Genomic DNA, 17,021 nt, shown 5'->3' with positions numbered 1-17,021 from the left:
CACTATCCATATTCAATGAGGCCTCCCCCTCATCCTTCTAAACTACAGCGAGTAAAGGCCTAGTGCCGTCAAATGTTCGTCATACGTTAATAGTCATTCCTGGCATCATTCTTGTAAACCTCCTCCAGACCCTCTACAAAGCCAGCACATCCTTCCTCAGATGGATGCCCAAAATTGCTCACAATACTCCAAATGCAGCCAGACCACCGCCGTATCCAGCTTCTGCATTACATCCCTGTTTTTGTATTCTACCTCTTGAAATAAATGCTAGCATTTAATGTCATTTATCCATGTCCCCCAGATATGTTGCCTGAGCCACTGAGTTACTCCAGTACTGTTAAATTCTTTTTGTGTATTGTGTGTTCTTTATCATTGTACCACTGCTGACAAATTCATTTCACTTGCACTTTTTGTGCAATGTGACGAATAACACGGATTGTATTGTATTGATTGTACTGCATGTCTTGTTATAGTATAATTTAATCTCTGTACTAGCCATAATTACATATCATAATTACTTCTGCACGGGAGTGACCGATTTTCCCCCAAAGTGTAAAGCTAGAACGTTTAGCTGTGACAAACAACTTCAAGCACTAACCATTCAGGAATTCTAAACAATCATTCGGGAAACATAGAAGCATAGAAAATAGGTGCAGGAGTAGGCCATTCGGCCCTTTGAGCCTGCACCGCCATTCAATATGATCATGGCTGATCATCCAACTCAGTATCCTGTACCTGCCTTCTCTCCATACCCCCTGATCCCTTTAGCCACGAGGGCCACATCTAACTCCCTCTTAAATATAGCCAATGAACTGGCCTCAACTACCTTCTGTGGCAGAACATTCCAGAGATTCACCACTCTCTGTGTGAAAAATGTTTTCCTCATCTCGGTCCTAAAAGATTTCCCCCTTATCCTTAAACTGTGACCCCTTGTTCTGGACTTCCCCAACATCGGGAACAATCTTCCTGCATCTAGCCTGTCCAACCCCTTAACAAGATACAAGGAACTGCAGTTGCTGGTTTACAATAAAAAGGGAAATGCTGGAGCATCTGAAGAAGGGTCCCGACCCTTCTCTGGAGAAACTGCCTGACTGGCTGGGTTAATCCAGCACTTTTGTCTTTTCATTCAGGAATCAAGTTAGTTAAAATTGCAAGTGTGGCAATTATTCAGTGAACAGAAATGAGAACCCTTTTAAATACCACTGAGTATTAGCTACATTCAACTTATAGGACTGCAAGCATCGTTTGGAAAAAACATACAACCCTCAGTATTTCAAATGCATGACTCAGAAAGCAGCTGCAGGCATGAACATAACAGTCACGCAAAATACACACTCAAACCTAAGCCACCAGCAACTCATTCTGGACACACCCAACTAAAAAACAGAAGTGAACTCACCTGAAAGGGACTATACCTGAAATTTGATCTCTCGCTTCAACATTACAGTATTCAGAGATTTTAAATTATTTATAAGACTGGATAATGTTCACTGTTACCGCGGGTTCCCAAATTATAATCGGAGTATCTTGTAATATCCAATATATCAAGACAAGTAAAATATAATAGTTTAGCACATTAAATAATGGCTTTGTCAGATCCGAGGAAGAATGAAGGCACATCCCAATCTCTGAAGATCATGGAAAAGCAAAACATCTTTCATACAAAATTGAGAGAGTTTCTAATTTAATTTATCTTCTGGCATTGACACCAAATTTTGAGTGGGAAGACAGATTATTTCACTTTTGTAACATAATACTGTATAGTTAAAGGAGGCCCAGTGCAGTTTATTAATGAAAAGCACAAGAAAAGAAATCTTTCTACATTAATGGAATTAATGCATAGGAAGTAAGTTTTATTTATATAGCACGTTTTAAGTCAACACGCATTGACACCAAAGTGCTTTACATAAAATAGATAAAAAGTTTCCATACAAACCATAGAAAAAGGTTAAAAAAAATAAAGAAAATGGACACAACACATTATAGAATTCAACACAAACGTCCCCCCACAGCAGAATCAAAAATTTCCACTGTGGGGAAAGGCACCAGAAAGTTAAGTCCTCTTCCTCTGTGAAACACCCGAGGAAGGAACTGCAAATGTTGGTTAATGGTCTGAATAAGTGACTCAACCCAAAACTTCACCCATTCCTTCTTTCCAGAGATGCTACCAACCTGTCCCGCTGACTGTCTCCAGAATTTTGTGTCTAACTTTAATGGAATTAATGCACTGGATTTGTGGGTAGGAAGAGAGTAAAATGTGGGTTTACAGCATGATAGCATTACAGTTTCAGAGAAAATGTCCACGATATGGTAGGTTGGAAGATCAGGACTGCACCCTAGCTTACAGGAGGACCGTTCAGTGGTGTGATAACAGAGGGGAATAAGCTGTTCCCGAGTCTGGTGGTACCTGCATTCAAGAAATGAAATGGCCATGTTAGGACTAGCAAGATTTCAGGCTTTAAACTGAAGAGAAAGCAGACATGAGACAGGAAAAAAATAGAGAAAGAGAAAGAGAGATGGGGTCCAGAAATGTTTTGATCATTGTACCTTGAAATGACACCATTTTCTTGCCCGTTTACCCTTAATTTACACTGTAATTTTTTTTATTGTACCTTAAAATAACACATTTTACTTAAGCAAGTAAAATGTGTTATTTTAAGGTACAATAAAAAAAATTGTATTTACTAATTGTTTACTAATTTACACAGAAAACTTGTGATAATCATACCTTAAATTGACACCAACTTGCTGGTTTACACTTAAGTCATATTAAAAATATTTTATATTACACCTACACATACACGTAACATGATACCTGTTCCTTGCTCGTTTACTCTAATTAGAGACAAGTATCCTTTACCATTGTATTTAAATGCTGCATGAATTTCAAATCCAACTCTTAACAATTAGGAAGAAAATGATGATCCAACTACTTCAAAGATGATCATATTGTGCTACATAGCTACTCAGTCAAATTAAGTACAATGGACGGTACACAAAAATGCTGGAGAAACTCAGCGGGTGCAGCAGCATCTATGGAACGAAGGAAATAGGCAACGTTTCAGGCCAAAACCCTTCTTCAGACTGAAATGTTCGGCCCGAAACGTTGCCTATTTCCTTCGCTCCATAGATGCTACTGCACCCGCTGAGTTTCTCCAGCATTTTTGTGTACCTTCAGGTTTGTAGGTTAATTAGATTGATGTAATTGTAAATTGTCACTCTTGACATTATTTGAAAATAAGTTCCCAAAATTAAAATTTTCATTTTTTAAAAATATCCATCATCAAATTATTTAAAAAAAGAAATAAGCGAATAATCTTTTATCTTCCTTTGTTTACTGGACATTTTCTGATTGCCAGAATTTGCAAAGTCAGTGACTATTAAGGAATGCTAATTGCTGACTCAATGGCGAGTCCAAGTTGGAAATGCAATAATACATTGTATTGTGCAGCGAGAAGGCTTCCCGACGGCCCGTGCGGCCAGAAGGCATCCTGACAGGCCGCGGCTGTGGACTGGGAACGCGGCCAAAGGGCTTTATCGAGGCGTCGCTGTCTCGATGCCTCCCGGATCGCCGCGTAGAACCCCGGCCGGGGCCTCGTGGATGGAAGCCCGGGTCGGACGAAGCGGCCGTCAGCGCCCGCGGCTGGGGCTGAAGCCCGGCACCACAGAGGCGTGAAGTGGGGCGTCACAACAGTGAGGCAGCGGCAGTGCCTCGCGACGATTGGGCCACGCCGGCGAAGCCTTACCAAATTTCAAAATCCGCGGGAAAATCTCATGTCTGAGAAAGTTAATTGACATTTTAACTGAAGATTGCAAATCCAATAAAAAAAGTGCAAATTTTCTACAGTTGAAGAGTTAAACGAAAAGAAAAGGCAGAAGTTAGACACAAAATGCTGGAGTAACTCAGTGGGTCAGGCAGCACCTCTGGGGAGAAGGGTGATGTTTTGGGTCGAGACACTTCTTCAGTGATCTATCTTTCCATTTTCGTTTTAAACCACCAACTGCAGTTCCTTCCTACATGGAAGTTAGGTTGGGTGAACGATTGCAGATGTGAAGAGGAAATTGTAGTACTCTTTTAAACTCCACGTTCCAACTTAACTGACATCCCAAAGCTACTAAAGACCCACCTGCGGAAGATATTAGTATAATGGCATGTGAGCAATGCAACTTTCATTACAGTCATTCAGCATTGTATCTGAATCAGATTTAAATTGTATTAAACCAAAAGTGACATAACATTCCAAACTATTTCTGACCAGGTGCAAAGTTCCCAGTATTCTATCTCGACTTGATTATCAACATGCTCGTAGCAATTAATTGCAACACTATATTCTATGCTTCCCATTTTAATAATATTATTTTAAATTAGTTAAAACCGTTTAAGTTCATTTTCAATTCCAAACTTTACTGGAAATTATGTTTTGCAAAGTTCAAGTAAACTGAAGAAACAATGCAATAATACATTTACTTAGTGATTTTTGGTGCCTTTTAAAATAATTACGCTAAAGGAGCTTCTCATTTGTGAACACCAAATAAAGTGATAAATACACAACTCAATATCCTTCTGAAACTTGTAAAATCAGAAACTTGCAAATTCAAAAGTTTTCCTTTTGAAATCTGATTTTGCACAAAACAAATTAATTAAGTGCAAGGAGGACCTGCAGATGCTGGCTTAAACTGAAGATAGACACAAAAAGCTAGGCTCAGCGGGTCAAGCAGCATCCCTGGAGAAAAGGAATAGGTGACATTTCAGATTGGGCCCCATCTTCAGACAGAGTCAGGGGAAAGGGAAACAAGAGATATAGACGATGTAGAGAGATATAAAACAGTTCAATGAAAGATATGTAAATGAACAAGGAAACAGGCCATTGTTAGCTGTGGCCTAGGTAAAAACAAGTCTCCTACCACTTTCATGCCAATGAGCATTTAAACTTCCATGCTTAAAATGCAAATTGAATTTTGAATGCAGTTATTATTGCTGTACATTAATAATCGATGCAATCATGCTTTGCATGGATTCGTCACCAAGAGCAAATTAATCATCAGCAAAATTTGAATCTTCCACTTAGTAGCAAGTAGTAACAATCCTACTTAGTAACAACACCCATTGAATAGTTGCTCTCGTCATGTGGCATACTTTCCATTCCAAGAGATAGAAACATGGAAAACAGGTGCAGGAGGAGGCCATTCGACCCTTCGAGCCAGCACCGCCATTCATTGTGATCATGGCTGATCATCCACAATCAGTAACCCATGCATGCCTTCTCCCCATACCCCTTGATTTTGCTAGCCCCAAGAGCTCTAACTCTCTTTAAAATGCATCCAGTGAATTGGCCTCCACTGCCTTCTGTGGCAGAGAATTCCACAAATTCACAACTCTCTGGGTGAAAAGGTTTTTTCTCATCTCAGTTTTAAATGGCCTTCTCTTTCTTCTTAGAATATGGCCCCTGGTTCTGGACTCCGCCAACATTGGGAACATTTTTGTTGCATCTAGCTTGTCCAGTCCTTTCATAATTTTATATGGTTTTATAAGATCCCCTTTCATCCTAAATTCCAGTGAATACAAGCCCTCTCTTCACAATCTTTCCTCATATGACAGTCCTGCCATCCTGGGGATTAACCTCGTGAACCTACACTGCACTGCCTCAATAGCAAGGATGTCCTTCCACAAATTAGGAGACCAAAACTGCACACAATACTGCAGATGTGTTCTCACTAGGGCCCTATACAACTGCAGAAGGACCTCTTTACTCCTATACTCAAATCCCCTTTGCCATTTTTAAAAATTATTCATGTGGTGGATAACTGCAACAGTGTATTATTCAAGTTTGTGCTTTCAAATTTATATGATAGTTTCAATTAACCATTCACAAAAATGTAAATATTAAAAAATCCACATTTATTAAAATCAATTGCATCCTTCTGTTTAATAAAGCAGGTTACAAAGCCCCATCATGAACGTTACCTCATCACCAAGCTGCCCAAGGTCTTCTGCTTGCCCATGTTATCCCATTGCACTCGAGATTAGAGTAGGCCCAAGACATAGACTGTCCACGTCTAACACAGACTGAGAGTGGCAAAACTCAATTTTCCAGTAGATTCCATTCAGATAATGAAGCTATTTTAACAATTCAGTCTTGATTACCTGTCAAACTGGCTCAGAGCTAGAACTATAACAAAGCCAAAAATCCCTTAAATTCCTAGCTAAAGTTGGCTTCACAAACTCTGCAAGTATAAAAGCAAACCTCGGTGTACTGGAACAGAAGATGGACAAATAAATCAGAACTAAGTAAAACAGCATCTTTATATCTTTGTGCTCGGATGATTGAAATAAGTTTGCAACGTAGAAGTTAACAAGGATAGTTTTTGTATTCATCTTTTCCACATTGCTAACAGTCATTGGATTTATTTGTGTAATCTGGAAGTGTTACAATTCAGAATCAGAAGTTTATACAAAAGGAAGGCCAGAATAAAGTGTCCCATATTCACTATATCATCCCCTAGGTGAGACCTAGTTGACAGAAAGAATACTGGTGCTATTGAGGAGGAGAATTTTCCCAGCATCTTGAATAATAAGTACCCCTCAGTCAAAAGCGGATAATGTGGCTAGAACTTCATAAATATATTCTCACATTACTTTATCATAATGGTGACTACATTATAAGAAAACATCTTGATTGCATGGCAATTTGAAGTCTGAAGTTCAGAGCAACCATGCAACTAAAAATTATTTCGAAAATTCCACCCTCTTACCTCACAAATGTATTTGTTTGATGTCATGTTACAGCTGTTTCAGATAAGGCCACATTTGGAATACTATGTACAGTTCTGGTCACTCTGATAAATAGGAAGAATGTTATTAAACTTGAAAGAGTACCTAAAAAATAAGAAGGATGTTACCATGTCTGGAGGGTTTGAATTATAAAAGAGAAGCTAGATCTTCTTTACCTTGGGTGTAGGAGGCTGAGGGATGACCTTAGAGGTTTATAAAATCATGAGAAGCATAGCTAATGTGAATAGCCCCAGTCTTTCCCTAGGATAGTCGAGTCTAAAACTAAAATATCTAGATTTAAGGTGAGCGGGGAATTATTTGAAAGGGACGCAAGGGGCAACTGTTTATGTATGTGGAAGGAGCCGACCGAGAAAGTGGTAGAGGCAAATCCACTTATGACATTTAAAATGAACTTGGACAGGTACATGGATAGGAGGGGTTTAGAGACATATGGGTCAGGTGCTGGCAAGTGGAACGAGCTCAGTAAGCCATGTATATGAATGGGTTCGGATGAAAAGCCTATCTCCATGCCGTAGAGCGCTATGATTCTATGTCCACTCGGCTTCGAAGTGAGATTGACCGACTGACCAAATGGTGCCAGCACAATAACCTGGCTCTCAACGTCAGTAAGACCAAGGTACTGATTGTGGACTTTGGTAGGGGAAGGATGAGGACCCACAATCCTATTCACATCAATGGGACGATGGTGAAGATGGTCAATAACTTCAAATTCCTGGGCGTGCATATCTCTGAAGATCTTTCCTGGACCCAGCACACCGTGCAATTATAAAGAAGGCACATCAGCGACTCCACTTCCTGAAAGACTACGGAGATTCGGCATGTCGAAGAGGATTCTCCTTAACTTCTACAGGTGCATGGTGGAGAGCATTCTGACTGGTTGCATCGTGGCCTGGTTCGGCAACTTGAACGTCCAGGAGCGAAAAAGACTACAAAAAGTTGTGACCATTGCCCCGTCCATCACCGGCTTTGACCTTCCCACCGTCGAAGGGACCTTTCGCAGTCGCTGCCTCAAATCATCAAAGACCTACACCATCCTGGCCACACACTCATTTCACCATTGCCATCAGGAAGAAGGTACAGGAGCCTGAAAACTGTAACGTCCAGGTTCAGGAACAGCTTCTTCCCTACAGCCATCAGGCTATTAAACACAACAACGAATAAGCTCTGAGCTGCAAAAGACTATATTATTATTGCATTATATTTGTAATTTATTTAACTTTTTATTTATTTTCTCTCTCTTCCCCCATTATGTACTATGTTTACATATTCACATATTCTGTTATGCTGCAGCAAGTAAGAATTTCATTGCCCCATGCAGGACGTGACAATAAAACACTCTTGACTCTTTCACATCAAGGAAAAAGACCCGGCCTTATCTGTCCTATAATCTTGGTTGTAACTATACGAACAATTTTGATGTCAGCTGTAAACTTGTTAATCATGCCATCTAAATTCTCATCTGTCATTATTATACAATTTAACTTTATACTATATTAATGCATGTTAGCAACTATAAAAATAACTACCAGATAGAAGGGCAATCACACTGAACATTGCTGCAATTTACTCATCACTTTAATTAATATCTTATTTATTTCCTGGAATCACAAAAGGGAAACATACACAATGAGGTACTCATCACTAATCCATGTTGCATTATTTATTTGAAACTACATGTGCAACATATAGATTAACTAGATTCCTTGCTATAACCCAAATTGTTCAGATACAAAAGGTCAGAAGAGTAGTTTCACTCCTCCCCCCCACCAATTTGGGGGGGAGGGGTGACTCTGGAGGTCTCATCTATAAGCTTTTGCACACAGGAAGATAGAATAAGACTGAAATAGGTTCAGTTCCAATGACTTATGACCACAGATATCATTTATAACATTTTCCTGAAAATGTCAATTGTGAGTGAGGAGACCTTAAATATTAAAGAAACCGATGCCAGCAGCTCGACTTCTTTCACTTCCTCCTGATCCTTGGTGTTAACATTTATTTGATCAAGGCTCTGAACAAGCGTAGGATAGGTATTGCATAGAGGGTACTCACTTCTAACCTCTATGGTCGTTCTCAAGCCACAAGTAAGTGCCAGGCAAATGCAGAGTAATATAGGTAGGAGGTTCCTGCTTTAAAAGGCACAATCAGGATGGTCAGACACAAGCACGTCAGGCTGCTGGCTGAGGAAGCCAGGGAAGGTCCGAGATGGGTGATCTTAGAGGTGCATAAAATCATGAGAGGAATAGATCAGGTAAACAAAATCTCTTGCCCAAAGTAGGGGAAAATCGAGAACCAGAGACATTGCTTTAAGGTGAAGGGGGGGGGGGGGGGAGGAGATAGATTCATAAGTTCAATAGATTCATGTTCAATCATGGCTCATCTATCTTTCTCCCTCAACCCCATTGTCCTGCCTTTATCCCATAACCTCTGATATCTTGTTTTAACATAAACCCGAGGTGTAATTTTTTTTAATGCAAAGGGTGGTGAGTGTCCAGAATGAGGAGGTAGTTGAGGCAGGTTGTATCACAACATTTAAGAAACATTTAGACAGGTGCACAGATAGGACAGGTTTAAGAGGTATATCGGCCATACACAGGTAGGTGGAACTAGTGTAGATGGGGCATGTTGGTCGGTGTGGATAAGTTGGGCCGAAGAACCATTATCCACAATGCATGACACAAAATGCTGGAGTAACTCAACAGGTCAGGCAGCATCTCTGGAGAGAAGGAATGGGTGCCATTTCAGGTCGACACCCTTCTTCACTGATATCAAGGGTCATATAGTCCCTCCCCCACCCTAGTCATCATACTTTTTCATTATCATCCTGCTGAGTTTCACTGTTTCTATCACTCATTCTCAACTTCTCCACAGGCAACAACAGACCATTGTGGTCACCTTTCCTTGATCATCACTGCTTGCTTTAATTTGTCCTTTTGCAAATCTTTCATTAATTTATTCTATGTATCTTTTCATATGAGAGTATTGTGTACAGTTTTGGTCTCCTAATTTGAGGAAGGACATCCTTGTGATTGAGGCAGTGCAACGTAAGTTCACGAGATTGATCCCTGGAATGGCGGGACTGTCATATGAGGAAAGATTGAAAAGTCTAGGCTTGTATTCACTGGAGTTTAGAAGGATGAGGTGGTGGATCTTATAGAAACTTATAAAAGGACTGGACAAGATAGATGCAGGAAAAATGTTCCCAATGTTGGGCGAGTCCAGAACCAGGAGCCGCAGTCTTAGAATAAAGGGGAGGCCATTTAAGACTGAGGTGAGAAGAAACTTTTCCACCCAGAGAGTTGTGAATTTGTGGAATTCCCTGCCAGAGGGCAGTAGAAGCCAAATCACTGGATGGATTTAAGAGAGTTAGATAGAGCTCGAGGGGCTAGTGGAATCAAGGGATATGGAGAGAAGGCAGGCACAGGTTATTGATTGGGGACAATCAGCCATGATCACAATGAATGGCGGTGCTGGCTCGAAGGGTCAAATGGCCAGTGAACCTGTCCCCATATCTGGTCATGACTATATGACATGTGGCCCATGCTCTTGTCCCATCTCAGACCATGACTCTATGGCTACATGATATGTGGCCCATGCACCTATTCCCATCTCTGGCAATAACTCTCTGCCCATGAGGCCATTCCTCATCTCAGGCCATGACTCTATGCCTATGAGACCAGTCCTCATCTCGGGCCATGACTCTATGACTATGAGTCTATGGCATGTGACCCTGCACCCATCCCCATCTTTGGGGCCTCAGCACCCATCCCCCATATCTGTGACCCCAGCACCCGTCCCCATCTCTGGGGCCCCTGTACCCATCCCCATCTCTGTGGCCCCAGCACCTGTCCTCCATCTCTGTGGCCCCATCACCCGACCCCCATCAACAGTCCCCCATCTCTGGGGCCCCTGTACCAGTCCTCCATCTCTGGGGCCCCTGTACCCATCCCCATCGCTGGGGCCCCATCACCAGTCCCCCATCTCTGTGGCCCTGCACCCATCCCCATCTCTGTGGCCCCATCACCAGTCCCCCATCTCTGTGGCCCTGCACCCATCCCCATCTCTGTGGCCCTGCACCCATCCCCATCTCTGTGGCCCTGCACCCATCCACATCTCTGTGGCCCCTGTACCCACCCCCCCCCCCATCTCTGGGGCCCCTGTACCCATCCCCATCGCTGGGGCCCCTGTACCCATCCCCATCGCTGGGGCCCCATCACCAGTCCCCCATCTCTGTGGCCCTGCACCCATCCCCATCTCTGTGGCCCTGCACCCATCCCCATCTCTGGGGCCCCTGTACCCATCCCCCCATCTCTGGTGCCCCTGTACCCATCCTCCCATCTCTGGGGCCCCTGTACCCATCCCCATCGCTGGGGCCCCATCACCAGTCCCCCATCTCTGTGGCCCTGCACCCATCCCCATCTCTGTGGCCCTGCACCCATCCCCATCTCTGTGGCCCGGCACCCATCCCCATCTCTGGGGCCCCTGTACCCATCCCTCCATCTCTGTGGCCCTGCACCCATCCCCATCTCTGGGGGCCCTGCACCCATCCCATCTCTGTGGCCCTGCACCCATCCCCATCTCTGTGGCCCTGCACCCATCCCCATCTCTGGGGCCCCTGTACCCATCCCCATCTCTGGGACCCCTGCACCCATCCCCCATCTCTGTGGCCCCTGTACCCATCCCCCATCTCTGGGGCCCCTGTACCCATCCTCCATCTCTGTGGCCCCTGCACCTGAGACCAACCCTCAGCCCCGCCCTCCGCGAGCCCCATTGGCCGGGAGGGCGCGCGCGTCACCGGCGCCGGGCAGGCGGATTGGCCGCCGCGGCTATCAGTCAAGACGGACCGCGGGCCATCACCCCGACGGCAGCTGCCGCGAACCGCCGCCTGAGGCGGGCGGGCAGAGGGACGCGGACACCGGCGGCAACGGCTCCTGCCAACACCGACAACTCGCATCCCCCATCTCCTCAGAGAGCGGCGACCGCAATCTTACCCTGTGAACCGCTCACACCGCCGACTCGCCCGCATCCTCCAGCGCTCGCCGATGCCCATTAAAACACAGCCGCGGCCGACGTCCCTCCCCGCGGCGGAAGTTCCGCCCCGCGCAGGATGTCCCGCCCTCACTCCTTCCGATTGGCTGGTCGGCACCGTCCGCATTCCCTTGCGAGGCAGCGGCGTCCTCCTATAGGCCGCGGGGGGCTGTCAATCGGGGTGTCACGTGGGCGGGGCTGCCCTGCGCCGTCCCCCCCCTTCCCGCCCCCACGTGACCCGCCTGTTGTCACGGCCGCCATCTTTGATTCTCAGTCAACAAAGCGGCGGTTGCCGCCCGCCATTCCGCCCGCCACCGACAGCTGCTCCACCTGAGGGGGGAGAAAACAACACCACCACAACACCGGGGCCCCACATCATCAAAAGACAAGTAAAATAAAATAATGAAAGACATAGATAGAGTGAAATGCTGGAGTATGCAAACTGCTGCAATATCTTTGCTGAGGTGACCCGTTGTCTTGTCAAATACATTTCTTCATTGTACCTTTGACCCTGTGTTAACCTACATATGGCAAATAAAACTGAACTGAGTAACTCAGCGGGACAGGCAGCAGCGTCTCTGGAGAGAAGTGATGAATGAATGGGCGACGTTCTCTCTCCAGAGATGCTGCCCGTTGTGTTCCTCCAGCATTTTGCGTCTGCCTGCGATTTAAACCAGCAACTGCAGTTCCTTCATACAAGTGTGAATGTGGAATATGCGACAACCAGTGATGGTGACTGTACGTCAAGATACAGATACAGAAAGGATGGGAGAGTCTAGGACCAGAGGTCGTAAACTCGGAATTAAAAGGGCTCTCTTTTAGAAAGGTGGTGAGGTGAGGAGGAGCTTCTTTAAAATTCAAGAGAGTTTATTGTCATGTGACCCAGATAGGACAATGAAATTCTTGCTTTGCTTCAACACAGAATATAGTAGGCATAATTAAATACAGAACAGAACAGATCAGTGACATATACCAATCAATATATATACACATAAATAAACAGATAAAGTGCAATGGGCTATTAATGATCAGAGTTTTGTTTGAAGGTACACAAAATTGCTGGAGAAACTCAGCGGGTGCAGCAGCATCTATGGAGCGAAGGAAATAGGCGACGTTTAGGGCCGAAACCCTACTTCAGACTGATGGGGGGGGGGGGAAGGAAGGAAAAGGGGAGGAGGAGGAGCCCGAAGGCGGGCGGATGGGAGGGTGGGAGGAGACAGCTAGAGGGTTGAGGACTAGCAAAATTGGGAGAATTCAATGTTAATGCCATCCGGACGCAAGGTCCCCAGACGGAATATGAGGTGCTGTTCCTCCAATTTCCGCTGTTGCTCACTCTGGCAATGGAGGAGACCCAGGACAGAGAGGTCGGATTGGGAATGGGAGGGGGAGTTGAAGTGCTGAGCCACCGGGAGGTCAGGTTGGTTATTGTGGACTGAGCGGAGGTGTTCGGCGAAACGATCGCCCAACCTACGCTTAGTCTCCCCGTTTAGTTTTGTTTGAGTTGAGTTTAATAGCCTGATGGCTGTGGGGAAGCAGCTATTTCTGAACCTGGATGTTGCAGATTTCAGGCTCCTGTACCTTCTACCTGAAGGCAGTGGAGAGATGAGTGACTGGCCAGGATGGTGTGGATCCTTGATGATGCTGGCAGCCTTTTTGAGGCAGCGACTGCGATGGATCCCCTCGATGGTAGGGAGGTCAGAGCCGATGATGGACTGGGCAGTGTTGACAACTTTTTGCAGTATTTTCCGCTCATGGGCGCTCAAGTTGCCGAACCAAGCCACGATGCAACCGGTCAGCATGCTCTCTACTGTGCACCTGTAGAAGTTCGAGAGAGTCCTCCTTGACATACCGACTCCGTAATCTTCTCAGGAAGTAGAGGCGTGGATGAGCTTTCTTTATGTATTCTCGGACCAGGAATTTGAAGCTCTTGACCCTCTCCACCATCGACCCGTTAATATAAACAGGACTGTGGGTCCCCATCCTACCCCTTCCAAAGTCCACAATCAGTTCCTTGGTTTTGCTGGTGTTGAGAGCCAAGTTATTGTGCTGGCACCATTTTGTCAAACGGTCGATCTCCCTTCTATACTCTGACACATCTCCATCAGTGATACGTCCCACAACAGTGGTATCATCAGCAAACTTGATGATGGAGTTCGCACTATAACCGGCTATGCAGTCATGAGTATAGAGTGAGTAGAGCAGGGGGCTGAGCACGCAGCCTTGTGGACACATTTCCACCAATACGAACAGACTGTGGTCTGTGAATGAGGAAGTCGAGGATCCAATTGCAGAGATAATCCAGTTCTGAGAGTTTGGAACCAGCTTGGAGGGGATGATTGTGTTAAATGCCGAGCTGTAGTCAATGAATAACAGCCTGACATATGAGTTTTTGTTGTCCAAGTGGTCCAGAGCGGAGTGGAGAGCCAGCGAGATCGCATCCACCGTTGATCTGTTGTGGCGGTAAGCGAACTGCAGTGGGTCCAGGTTTTTGTCGAGGTAGGAGTTGATTTGCGCCATGATCAACCTCTCAAAGCACTTCATCACCACCGACGTTAGTGCCATTGGTCGATAATCGTTGAGGCACGTCACCTTGCTCTTCTTGGGCACCGGTATAATTGATGCCCTTTTAAAGCAGGTGGGAACCTCAGACCTCAGAAGTGAGAGGTTGAAAATGTCCGTAAAAACTCCAGCCAGTTGGTCCGCACAGGTTTTTAGAACACGACTGGGTATGCCATCAGGACCAGGCACTTTCCGAGGGTTCACCCCTCTGAAGGATTTTCTGACGTCGACCTCTGTGACCGAAATACCATCACAGCGAATGGGGGCTCGAGAAGGCACACCAGTGTTCTCCCTATCAAAGCGTGCGTAAAACGCATTGAGCTCACCAGGGAGTGATGTTTCGCTGACATGTGTGCTGCCTCCTGATTTCGCCTTGTAGGAAGTGATTGTATTCAGGCCCCGCCACAGCTGCCGAACATCAGTCTCATCCTCCAGCTTGGAGCAGAAGTCCCTTTTGGCCTTTTTGATGGCCTTATTAAGGTCGTATCTGGTCTTCTTGTAGTCTTCAGTATCTTCAGACATGAATGCCCTGGACTTTAGAAGAGTGCGGATCTCATAGTTCATCCAAGGCTTCTGATTGGGAAACACTTGGATGGTTTTTGTTGGGATGCAGTCCTCCACACATTTATTTATGAAGTCTGTAACGAGTATTAAGTCCTCCACTTTGTTTTCAAGTGATTGTACGTTGGCCAGTAGGATAGCAGGGAGAGGGGGCCGAAGTCCCCTCCGCTTCAGTCTTACTTGTAGTCCTGCCCGACGGCCACGTTTCCGTACTCCATGGAGCCATCCTCGGTGTTTAAAGGTAGAGTACGGGTCTCCACGAGGTCGGGGAATCCCCTGAGATCGGGGATTCCCTTACAGTCGGCACCTCCAGCTCCATTGCTGCTGGGGGATCCTGCCTGACGGCTTCGATTCAGGACTCCATGAAGGCCTCCCCGGTGTTTGCAGGTAAGGTTCTTGCCGTACCTGCGCTCCTCTGCGAGGTTGAGGATTCCCCTCTGATCGGCGATTCACTTACAGTCGCTAACGTCGGGAGTTCTCAGTAACGCTAATGCATTTAAATGCATTAGCAGCTCGCTACTTACAGCGTTAATTTCTGTGGATTCTCTGGTGCAGGTGAGTTCAAAAATACTGTATTTTACTATTTTTCGTTGTGCCGTTCGCAAAATGTCACCGCAGGTAGGCACCATCTTAGGTGATCTAGTCAGAGGGTGGTTAATATGTGGAACTCATTGCCACAGAGGGCTGTGGAGTCCAAGTCGGATATTTTTAAGGTAGGGATCGACAGATTCTTGATCATTACGGGTGTCAAGGGTTATGGGGCGAAGGCAGGAAAATGGGTTTAGGAGGCAGAGATCAGCCATGATTGAATGGCGGAGTGGACTCGACGGGGCCGAGTGGCCTAATTCTACTCCTATAACTTATGAAGTCCACACGCAGAACAATCATCCTACCACAACCAGAGAGCAGTGCTGAACTATCTACCTTTTTTATGTCCCTCAGACTATCCTTGACCAGACTTTGCAACTCTGATGAAGAATTCCATGTCCTGTGATAAAAATCATGGGGGTTCCCTGCCTTTCCCCTTCATGACAGCCATAATGTGAGTGTTGTGTGCTTGTTTTAAGATTATGTCTTTAAGGGTTATTATCCTTTGATTACTGCTGCACTGAATTGAATGAGGTGCAGTCGGGAATCATACTGATCTTGTTTCGAAGAATCTTTACAGGAGAAAAACCCAATGATGTTTTAGTACATCAAAAAGAGTTGAAATCCAATTTCTAAGAGTTTATTTCAACACCTCCAATTAAATATTTGGCTCTGCTCCAGTGCTGAAATGACTTCATCAAGGTCATCTATGTGACTGTGATCAAAGTAACCTATCCTATATTTTAACAAAATAATGTACATTTTGAAATATCTAATTTAAGTTTCTTGGATGCGGCCTTATTACATTACAGCTAATTTATTGCGGCATTCCGACCTGAAAAGGTTCCACACCCCTGGTCTAGTCTCATGCCCAGATAATCATCTGCAATATCATTTTCTTGAGTCTGCACCTTGGCTACCTTCTATTGCACATGTACTTACTGCCTCTTTAACAATCACTTCAATGTGGTTTAGTCATTTACCTGCTTCATTAACAATCTATAATCTGAGTTTGTAATCCTACTCGGTAATCTGGATTTTTTATAAAGGATGGTTGTTAGTAATGTTGATCATAAAGTCAGTCTCAAGAAGGGTCTCGACCCAAAACGTCGCCCATTTCCTTCGCTCCATTGATGCAGCCTCATCCGCTGAGTTTCTCCAGCATTTTTGTCTACCTTGCATTATATGAATGTCATATTTGTAAAATACCCGTGGACAAAGCAGACATTGAATAAAAATTACATCTCAGCTGTGTTCAACTATCACATCTTCATAAATATTATAGTTTGATACACCTGCCAATACTTTTTTCAATCACGATTTATTGTAAAAAAATCATACTTGTGGTTGTAGTGAATTAATGCATTGTGCCTCAGGGCTACTAATTTTTCCTTTTTTGCTATCCAACTAAGCCAGAAATAGTGTGTGGCCTTCCTTATGCTCCTGATTAAATTAACCGATAATGTATTCCTGGAGAAACTATAATTTATTA

The 17,021-nt window shown here is 44.7% G+C and overlaps 1 protein-coding gene across 1 annotated transcript in view; it reads right to left on the bottom strand.

Moving 5' to 3' along the window:
- Positions 1-11,919, bottom strand: part of LOC116982838 (AKT interacting protein) — a 32,284-nt gene extending 20,365 nt beyond the window's left edge. The window contains exon 1 of the mRNA XM_033036329.1: positions 11,785-11,919. The gene's annotated coding sequence lies outside the window, so the exon portion shown is untranslated. The remainder of the gene's footprint in view (positions 1-11,784) is intronic.
- Between the last annotated feature and the right edge of the window lie 5,102 nt (positions 11,920-17,021).

This window comes from Amblyraja radiata, chromosome 17 (assembly GCF_010909765.2).
Source record: "Amblyraja radiata isolate CabotCenter1 chromosome 17, sAmbRad1.1.pri, whole genome shotgun sequence".
Lineage (NCBI taxonomy): Eukaryota > Metazoa > Chordata > Chondrichthyes > Rajiformes > Rajidae > Amblyraja > Amblyraja radiata.
This window is presented reverse-complemented; position numbering and strand designations above follow the sequence as displayed.